We start from the raw sequence: 10,074 nt of genomic DNA on the forward strand, positions 1-10,074 counted from the left end.
TGTATTTTTATACCTCATCTGTTTATAACCATAATCTACAAAAAGTTATCTTGCTTAGCATAAGAGTTAAACACAGGGACGTGACACACATTGTTGGGGGTTGAAGCTGATCTCGGGCAAATTATGGACCCTCTCTTTGCCTTAGTTGCATCGTCTGTGACTGCCCCAGGGCCCCTCATCACAGCTGATTTCCTAGAGTAGATGTTGGGAGGGAGGCTGCTGAAGGGAGTAAGAGGTGGCAACAACTAGGGATATTGAAGAGAGACAAAAACAGATTAAAGCCGATAAACTGAGTACAAATACCCTCTAAATAGAAGGAATCCCGCAGTGTTTTGAGCCGCTTATCATAAGGGAAAGAAAATCACGTGGATCCAAAGCTCTTGAGCATATGAGTATTGTGGGTGGGAGGGTGTCATTATAAAAGTGTTGAGAAAAGGCCTCTTTGTTTTCCTTGACATTACCAGTAACGATGGGGAGCAGAAGCGAAACCCTCTGCTTCACAGTTGAAGGTGCTGTTTTGTGCGAAACTGACCAAAGTTTGGAAACCAGTCATCAGCGATGCTGGCAAATGAAGAGGCTTCTGGATTGGGTGGGGCACTTGCTGTGACTTCCAGGTGACCTGCTGGCTGGGGGCTGTGTGGCGGGCAGTAGTTTTGCAGGGTAGCCCGGGCATAATCCCTAGCTCTGATGCTGCTGGTCTGATTAACAGACCTGGGCGCACACTGTCCTAATGGGGCAGCTCGGGATGTGGCCCTGCCGTGCTGAGAGCGAGAAGAGGGCTCCCCTGAGGAGGTGTCCCTGCGGAGAGTGGAAACGTACTCCTGCAGGGGAGGAAGAGCCTCTGAGCAGCGGGCCGGATGCACAGGCAAGACCAGCATGAGCACTGATGTTTCCGGGAGCCGGAAGTCATACAGTGGCCCAAACGGCCTTGTTCCTGAGAGACTGGAGGAAATAGATGCTGAAAAGGCAGGCTAGGGTCAGACCCTGTGGTGGGTTATGAGTGACAGGAGAGGATTGTTCAGGCAGGCATGAGACAACCCTGTGGGCGTCCCAGCTGGGGCGTCACGCCGAAGGGAAGAGCAGAGTTATAGACTTTGCCACTTATTAGCTGTGTGACTTTGAGCAATATCACCCCACCTCTCTCTATATATATCTTCATCTGTAAAGTGACACAGTGACAAGTTCGTGTCATCAGAAGTATTAGCTTAGCTCTGATCCTATTTGTCGACTCCTGTCAGTGCTTCCCTGCAAGGTTCTGCAACGGCTGCTTTTACCCTGAGACGGGAGGGCATAGAGGGACACTGTAATACCCGAGGGCAGGAAGGGGTTGCTTTAAAAGCAGACATGTAACAGCCTGCAGCTGCAGACCTGCAGGCAGTTTGGTTGACGGTCCTTGAGAGGACTTTGGAGGCCTTAGCGTCGTCTTAAGTCTTGTTTCCCCTTGGGGACCGGATTTGCCTTTGGGGATTGATGTTGAAGATTTGAGCTTCTGCAAAGCTGTTTTCAGAGATGTGTATATACGTAAAATATCATATAAAATAAAATGATTTATTTAACGTGTGCGAATTTGTAGCTGTTAGGAACAGCTCTGTTGGCCTGGTCTCCACGGAGGACACCAAGGGTCAGCAGAGCGTGCAGGAGGGCAGGCAGCCTGCAGTGCTTCTGCGGGGTGTTCTCCCCAGCAGGGCACTCTGCTGAGTTGAGTCTTCTACGAGTTTTGTTGCCAGAGGAGCAGACAGCAAATTAATGAGTTCTAGAGGGATTGTATAATGACAGGAGAAATAGGAACCCGGAGATTTTCCGGACTAAAACACGCTTTGGTTCCTGATTCAGTGTGTTCCATTACAGAATTGATGAGTTGTGTCTATTCTGGAACGTCATTGAAATAAAGTTCAGCCTATATGTTAAGGGCTTTGTTTTATTTGGCTGGAGGACTCGAGCCGGGATGACAGCCTCTCAGATCACTCTGAGGGACTGCTCCCAAGAGGTAGGGGAGGAGCTAGGATATATTAGAAGCTTACAACAAAGACCAGGTAATTGGAACAATAAAATATTGCTTGTTATCTAAAGAAAACCAGATATCTCAAGTTCAAGTATTTACTGCTTTTCTATGTATGGTGAGAAGCAAACATTTGAGTCATTGAATTCATTCCTTTGGCAAGCCCCTGGCTATCTAGGGCCAGTATCCTGTCCTTTCTTACTGAGTCTGCTCAGAGGGCACCACTGTGAGTGGCTGAGAGGCCGGGCTGTAGGCATTTACTCGCTGGGGGTTGGCAGCAGCCGCTGATGACTCGGATTCAGCATTCTTTGTTTACTGTCATGGTTGCAGTATTTTCATGCACATTGTAGTATTTTCATTCACAGTGCTCCCACTTGGTCCTAAATTTGACCAATATTTTGAGAGAAATTTCATGACCAATTTTGTCCCACGGTGCTAGGATGGCTCATTCCTAGTTCAGGTGAAGAATCTTCTAAGTTGCCATTCAAGGTGTAAGTTTTTTTTTGTCAGGCCCTGTTGATACTAAAAGTTCTCTGGATCACCTGTCTTACTAGTCTATTATGATACAGAAAGTGTTTACCCATCTTTGCTCATTCCCATACCTAGAATCACACTATTATATTTATTTTATTCAGGGTTATAAATTTTATCTGTTTCTTCAAGATGTTTAGCCATCATCAATCTTGTGGGCTTAGTTACACATTGGGAAATGTAACAGACAACAATTTTATAAAATAGACAGGATATAAGTAATACAGCTAGTAACGTTAATAAAGTCACGAGTAAGAATTTAATAGTCAAGAAGTTGTATTTTTGGGTTAAAATTTTGCTTGTGATTCTGAGTTTGATCCTATGAGAAAGTTCATATTTATGGTCAGGGTCAGAGCAGGTATTAATTGGCCAGTTGAAATCTCCCACCTTGTAAGATCAACAGTGGCCTAAACAGAACTATAAATTCTTTTTAGAATAACGTTTCTGAGGGCTATCTAATTAGAGCCTTGGAGTAGGGAAACCCACCAAGGTAACACAGAAGTACTAGACATAGGTAATTTATCATAAACTTAACAAGTGGAGTAGATCATAATCAAAGGTTGGAGAAATTATCAAAGTAATTTGTATACAGTCCTGGTCCGGTGTCTTGGGTCAGCTGTCTAGCTCAGATGTCGTCTTCTTCTCATCCTGGTCTGGTAGCTTTTTCTCCATTTGGGTATTGTTTTAAGGTGAGCAGCACTCGATAGGCCAGTGCACTGCAGGGGATGTTTCAGATAGGAAATGAATCCGAGACTCCGTTTCCTTCAGCTTTGGTGTGTATGGTCTGGTAAAGAGTACCTGAAAAAGGGTCCTTCCATTCAGGTTGGAGACAGTTCTTTAAGTCATGCCTGTTGCAGTATGTATAATCCCCTGGCTGCAGGTCATGGGGCATTGGAACTTTACCCAAGGATAGATTTCTGAGCTTCAGAAACAAACCTAGAGTATCCTTTTCATAATTCAATTAAACCGTACAGTAATGTGACATAACAGCAAGGAATGATCTGGGAAGTGTCTTAGTAAATATGGACCTCAATTAACAAAACTAGAATTTAATATCCACTAAAATATAATTTATTTTCTCTCTTAAGTTACCCTCAGTTTTCTCAAATATAGCCAAATCAAGATTAATTTTTTACAAGTTAAGTCTGATTATTTGATCATATAGGCTTTTTTAAATTGGCTGTGTTGGAAGTTTTAATACGGAGTCTCAGGGTAGAATGTTAAGGTTTGCTAAGGCCAAGAAAGACACGTCAAGGCTTTTCATGGGTTTCTGCCTTACAGATTTAGGTAAATTCTTTTCTCTTTAAAATACTTAAAATATCTTTATACTCCTATATCTGTTAGGAGATGATCTCCCTAATTTGTTTGATAGAGCCACTGGGGACCTAAGTGTTTTTAGTCTCTTGAGGGATCAGATAGAGAGAAAAGATAAGTGTTCCAAGTGTGATTACATAGGTATAATTTATCAAATTGCTGTGAACCATAACTAGCTTAAGGAGAAGAGATACTTTACATCTGGGAAACAGGTTAAAAGCCAGTAGTATTTCAAACAATATCAAAAATTATAACCATATTCAGCAGGTTAATCAGTCCCATGTAACTAATTCTTTTAATGAGAGTTTTCATTAGAACTTTAAAATGTCTTACCCAGTTTAGTTCAGTGCTATAGTGTGAAATTTATTAGGAATCAGTAAATCTCCTTGAAGAGAAAGCATTTTGCAAAACCATCAGAAGAAAACAATTAACTATCTATAAATGACAAAAGATTTAAAAGCATGGTTAAACACCGTTACACTATAATCAATAAAGAAATCTGTTCACTATACCCATAATTATCACTGGTAACATTTCAGATATACCAGAATTTTAGGGAGTCCATATAATTTCTACAATATCTATATTAATAATATTGTCTCATTCAATATAACCTTAGAAGTTTTATGATTCATTTGACAATTCCATGTTATTTAAAATGCCAAATGAAACTTTATAGTTAAAAATCTCTCTTTGGGATGTTTCAGGGGCCTTCTGTAGCATCCCAAACTTAACTGGAGATTAAAAGAATTTTAATTAATTAAATTAATTTTTATTTAATTAATTAGAATTTTATATTTGGGGAGCTTTTTGAAAGATTTCAGAACACTTGATCAGATAAACATATAGATCACTGTAAAGTAGTACTAATTCATTAACAAGAAAATACGTCAAAGGTAAAGGCAGAACAGATCAGCTAAGTGGTATAAGAAGTTTTACAATCTGTTACTGAAGGAGGATTAACATTTTAAGAAAATTTTTTCCTCTTAACAGAGAGAAAAACAATTCTAATCTTGTACCAGCTTACTTCTAAGATTCATTTACGTTGCCCAATTTGTTTCTAAACTTAGCCAATTCTGACCATGTACAAAACTCTTCCCTCAGGGTTCCTTTTCCACAAGCCTTCCACAGCTTTCTATACTTATATTAGTGTGTCCCTTATTTTTCTTCTATTCAGAAGTAACCAGGTTCAGGAGAAAGTCACTATTTTTCATTAACAAAATATAATTCCATTCTTATATCTTCCTTTACGCATTTATATTACTTTCCTAGGATACTGAGATCATTCCCTTACTAATAGAGACTATTTCAGTGTGGCACCAACCATTTATTAATATTTCTATATACCTTTAGTTTCACTGTAAGAGGAAGTTAAATGTTAAGTAATTCGTATTTCAATGTTATTTTATCTGAAAATGGCATAGCTATTTAATAAAATCTTGTGATTTAACTTAATTTAGCACAACACTAGAATTTAAAGATACCAAACACTTAGAGATTATCTTAAACATACATTTTAAAAATATATTTTAAATATTTACCCAAAGCTCTCATGTCATTTGCATTTAATTTACTTAAAATTTTACCACAGCACATTACTTTTATTTTTTTTGACAAATCTGCAACAGATATAACAGGATCTTATTTGACTTTCATTAAACCTAGGTACAGTAAAGGTATTATACATAATATTGATGACTTTAAAGATGTCTATATTAATTAGAACATACTTAAACTAAACAATATCAAATATTATCTTAATATTGAATATTTTCCATTTCACATGACGCTGAAAGTCAATTTGTTCAGTTGTTATTTTAAAAATACTTAATGTTTAAGCTCTTATATTTTTACATCAATTAAGCAGAGCTCTATGACTTTGAATTTTTTTTCTTTAGCAGTAGAAATATCTCACTTCTATAATGTGTACACAGGCTTATAATCAGAAAAAAGCTAGAGATCTCATAGCTTCACTTTAAAACTTACTTATAAGATAGGTATAATAATAGTTGGAGTAAGCTGAATTTGCTTGCTCAAATCATTAAGGCTTACTATTTATGAAACAGACAGTTAAAATTTCTTCACAATGTCTGAAGGACCCTTCAGAGTTCTGAGTTCTAATATGCCAAAAATTTCTTGGCCTTAAGGTTTATTTCGTTGAGCTAATTAGACTCAGTCCTAGGTCACTGTTTGTTGTATTTATATTTCTGATGTGCAAGACAAAGACACTGTCTTCCAGGTCCCCAGAGAACTGCTCTCTCACCCAGGCCGTATTTTATCTCCTTAAATGGCATTTTTGTATCAGTGAGAAGAGCTGTAAACAAAGAATTCCATGTTTTAAAACTTTAAGGCTTACTTAAATATGTCTTCCAAAACTTGCATAAGGCATTTAGTAAGATCTCTTTTCCTTGTGTTATAAGTTAAACCCAGGGTAAACCTGTATTTTTTTATTAGCCACTCAAATTAGTTTTTAGTTTTACATTATATTGGACGGCTTATGTAACTATATTGGTTTATTTTAATTTGTTCAATTAATATTTTCATAGGGACAGATATGTGCCTAGCCTTATAATACCAAGAAGGGGAAGTGTTTTTCCTCTTAAACATATGTATCCCACAACACAAGCAAAAGTTTTGTATAAAGACCATTTAAATATACCAATTTCACAAACTTTTTTCTCAATTTTATTAAATCTTATACCTTTAATTTTTATATTTATTAAGTTTAATCAATAATTCTTATTTCTAGAAGGAGTGCCAGAAACCTTTTTTTGTGTGTGTGTGCATTGTATATAATTTTATAGAAGTCTCTAGGATGCCCAAGATTCAGCCAAAGAGCTTAGGCACTTCTCAGTTTTTAATTTCATTAATTGGTCTGTTATCCCAATTATTGATCAAGTATTTCAGTCTATATATACATATATTTCAAACTGTGGTAAGTAAAATGGGCTTGTTTGAACTTTAATCTTGGGGGGGAGTAGGTGAACTCTTTGGCCCTTTTTTTTTTAACTTTACGTTGTGTAGTATCAAAACCCTGTATGTAAATCCAAAAATGTCCATTTTATTTATTTGATTCAAAATAACCATATAAAAATATTTATCCTTTTGGGATAAGCCACTAATTTTTTTTTTCGACATTTTTACAATCATTTTTCCAGTTATTCAACCTAATTAACATTAAGTATTCTAAGTTTTTATTAGCATATCTAGAAACATTTATCAGAAAGGAAAACACAAACGTAGCTTTTCAAACCAGTTTTATTTTCTTAACTAAGTTCTTAGGTTAACCATTAGATGTATTTTTCTACATTTAAACTTGATTTTAATAGAAACCATAAAACAACTGTTTATAATGAGATCTCTTTAAACTTTCACCAATTAAAAAGTTTTTCCAAATTAAAAAATCCATCATATGGCCGTCAATTTATATACAAATATAATATATATATAGTGATTTTAAACCAATAAGATGAAGAGGCACTTCCACATGAGAGTCGGGGTGTTGCCTAAATAAAATTCAAAGGTTTACTCTCCAAAAGCTAAAAGCCTTTGTGGTCCAGGCTGATGCAGCCAAGTTTAAGATGGCAAAATATCTGAAAATTGGTACAATCAAAGAATTGCTTAGAATCCCAATTTATTTGCGTGGCCACCATATGTACACAATACTTGAAACTTTTGTATGGTGGAGTCCAAGGTTTCCTTTAAAAAATAAACTAAACATACATATACATACATACACACACTTAAAACACCCAGAGAAAGATAAAACATTTACATTTCAAGGACACAGGAAGAGAAATCCAAGTTACCCCTAAAGGGGATTTTGTTTTTATAAGTTCAGAATTCCAAAAATTGTTTTTATCAGGCCTGGTTAGTTATTTTCAGAGTGAGTTTTTTTTTTTTTCTTATTCCCAATTAATGTTGTAAATTTTGTATGTACATAAACCTGGCTGGGGTAATAGTTGGAGACTGGCAATCTGTCATTTCTTTTTCTTTTCTTTTCTGTCCTTTATTTTTTTTTTTGAAATTTCTATTCCCCATTGTAAGGTCGGGTTCTCAGAATAAATTTGCTAGTAAGATTTCCCACAGGGACAACTCTGTGTCATGAAGTCTTTGTGTCTCCACTCCTGGAAGATTCTCTGTCACCCGAGAAAGCTGTTACCAGCCAGGAGGATGGTCCGAATTTTGGAGTTGAAAGTTTCCTCATAAGAGTTTTACTTTTATCCTGAAAAATTCAATGGAGGTAACCAAATTGAGGAAAATATTAGACCAGACTCTTACCTAACCACTCAGTCCTGAACCCAGTGTCTTTCAACTTGGACTCACTCAGGATGTCTCCACTGGGTGAGTATTTTCCTCATATGTTTCCACCAGCCCCACTTTGGACATATCCTCAAGGTGGATATTTCCTGTTATCTTTCAACCAGGCCCCACTCAATATGTCTCCACTGGGTGGGTAATTCACCTCAGTTTCTTTCAACTGGAGGGCCACGTACCTGGATACACCGCCAGATAAAACTTAGGATCATCAACCAATATGTGAGATCCGAGAACCTAGACAGACTCACCCAAATTCATCTGGACTCCCCGAGGAGGTGGATGGGCACAAAGGGCCACTGCTGGTACCAAGGCTCCGGTTACTTGGAGAGTTCAGGTGGAGAGAAATCTGCTGTGATGCTTCATGGTGTCCAAAACTGTTGACTGAAATACATGTGCAGCCTAAAAGTTAAGAGTTATGTTTCATTTGGCGGGAGGACTCGAGCCAGGATGACAGCCTGTCAGAACTCTCTGAGGGACTGCTCCCAAGAGGTTGAGGCAGAGCTAGGATATATAGGAGCTTTACAACAAAGACCAGGTTGTTGGAACAATAAAAGATTGCTTGTTATCTAAAGAAAGCCAGGTATCTCAAGTTCAAGAATTTAGTACTTTTGTATGTGTGAGAGGAAGCAAATATTTGGACTCACTGAATTCATTTTTTAGACAAGCACCTAGCTATCTCGGGCCAGTAGCCTGTCCTTTCTTATTCTGAGTCTGCTCAGATGACACCATTGTGAGTTGCTGTAGCAGCTGAGCTGCAGGCCTGTCCTAGCTGGGGGGTGGCGGCAGCCTTTAATGACTTGGTTTCAGTATTCTTTGTTTACTGTCATGGTTGCAGTATTCTCATTCACATTGTAGTATTTTCGTTCACAGACTGATTATGGATAATCTGCAACCTTGGAAAGCAACCGAGATGGAATTACTGCAGGTACCTTCTGCTTTAATAAGCCGTGTGCAAACATAAACAGGGAGGAAGCATACACTTGGATTTGGAGGTGTAGGAAAGGGATCCTGCACATTGCAGGAGAACGCAATGCAGAATTCCTTACGTCCAACTTTCTTTACTGTAGTGGTTTCTGAGAACAGTTTATGGTAATTAACCAACATTGACAAACTGCACAAATTGCATTTAAGAGCTGGCCGGCTGAAACTTGTGTATTGGAGAGGTGGAATTCAAAGGCAAGTGGTCAGGTGGATTGGAGAGAGATGGAGCCAAGGCCTGGGCCCAGATTCCGGTTTAAATTGCCATTTCTTCACCATAGGGCCTTGGAATAGAATTCAAAATCTCTTAACCTGTTGGTGAATCTGTGAAATGGGCATAATATTCGTTTCACCCTGGGATTGTTGTAAGATCTAAAGAGTATTATAGCACACATGAAGCACTTAACCCACTGGCACTTAGCAGTGTTCACTGTGTGGGGCCGCCCCGCTTAGCATGTGTCAGAGCCGTAAAGGCAGCATTTGTCTGTTGAGGATGCACTTGCAGCCCCTTGGCTAGGTTATGAACTTGGTGATTTCCTATAATCCTTGTAATTCTATGTGCCATGGACAGTTATTTTCATGGACAGATGAGGAATCTCATGGTAAAAAGACTGTATAATTTGCCCAAAATCAGACCATAATTTTGGGTGCAGAGGCCTCGGTTCAGCATGGGCCCCTGGGCCTTCTGCCCTCTCTGTTCAGCACCAGAGCCAGATATGGAGTCGGCTGTTTGCCTGCCCAGAATATCCGGCAGGCCGCAAGACACATCTGGCCCTGTGCTGCTTGAGCAAAAACTCCGAAGGAGAGACAGTTACAAAAGGGATAAACATAAAAACAGACGACAGCAAATTGTGATCAGCTCTGAGAAGGAAAGGAACATGTCTCGCCGTGCAGAGCTGGGAGCTTTCCCGTCGGGGCTGCTCTGGGGGTGT

This window comes from Vicugna pacos, chromosome 18 (genome assembly GCF_048564905.1).
Source record: "Vicugna pacos chromosome 18, VicPac4, whole genome shotgun sequence".
Taxonomy (NCBI): Eukaryota; Metazoa; Chordata; class Mammalia; order Artiodactyla; family Camelidae; genus Vicugna; species Vicugna pacos.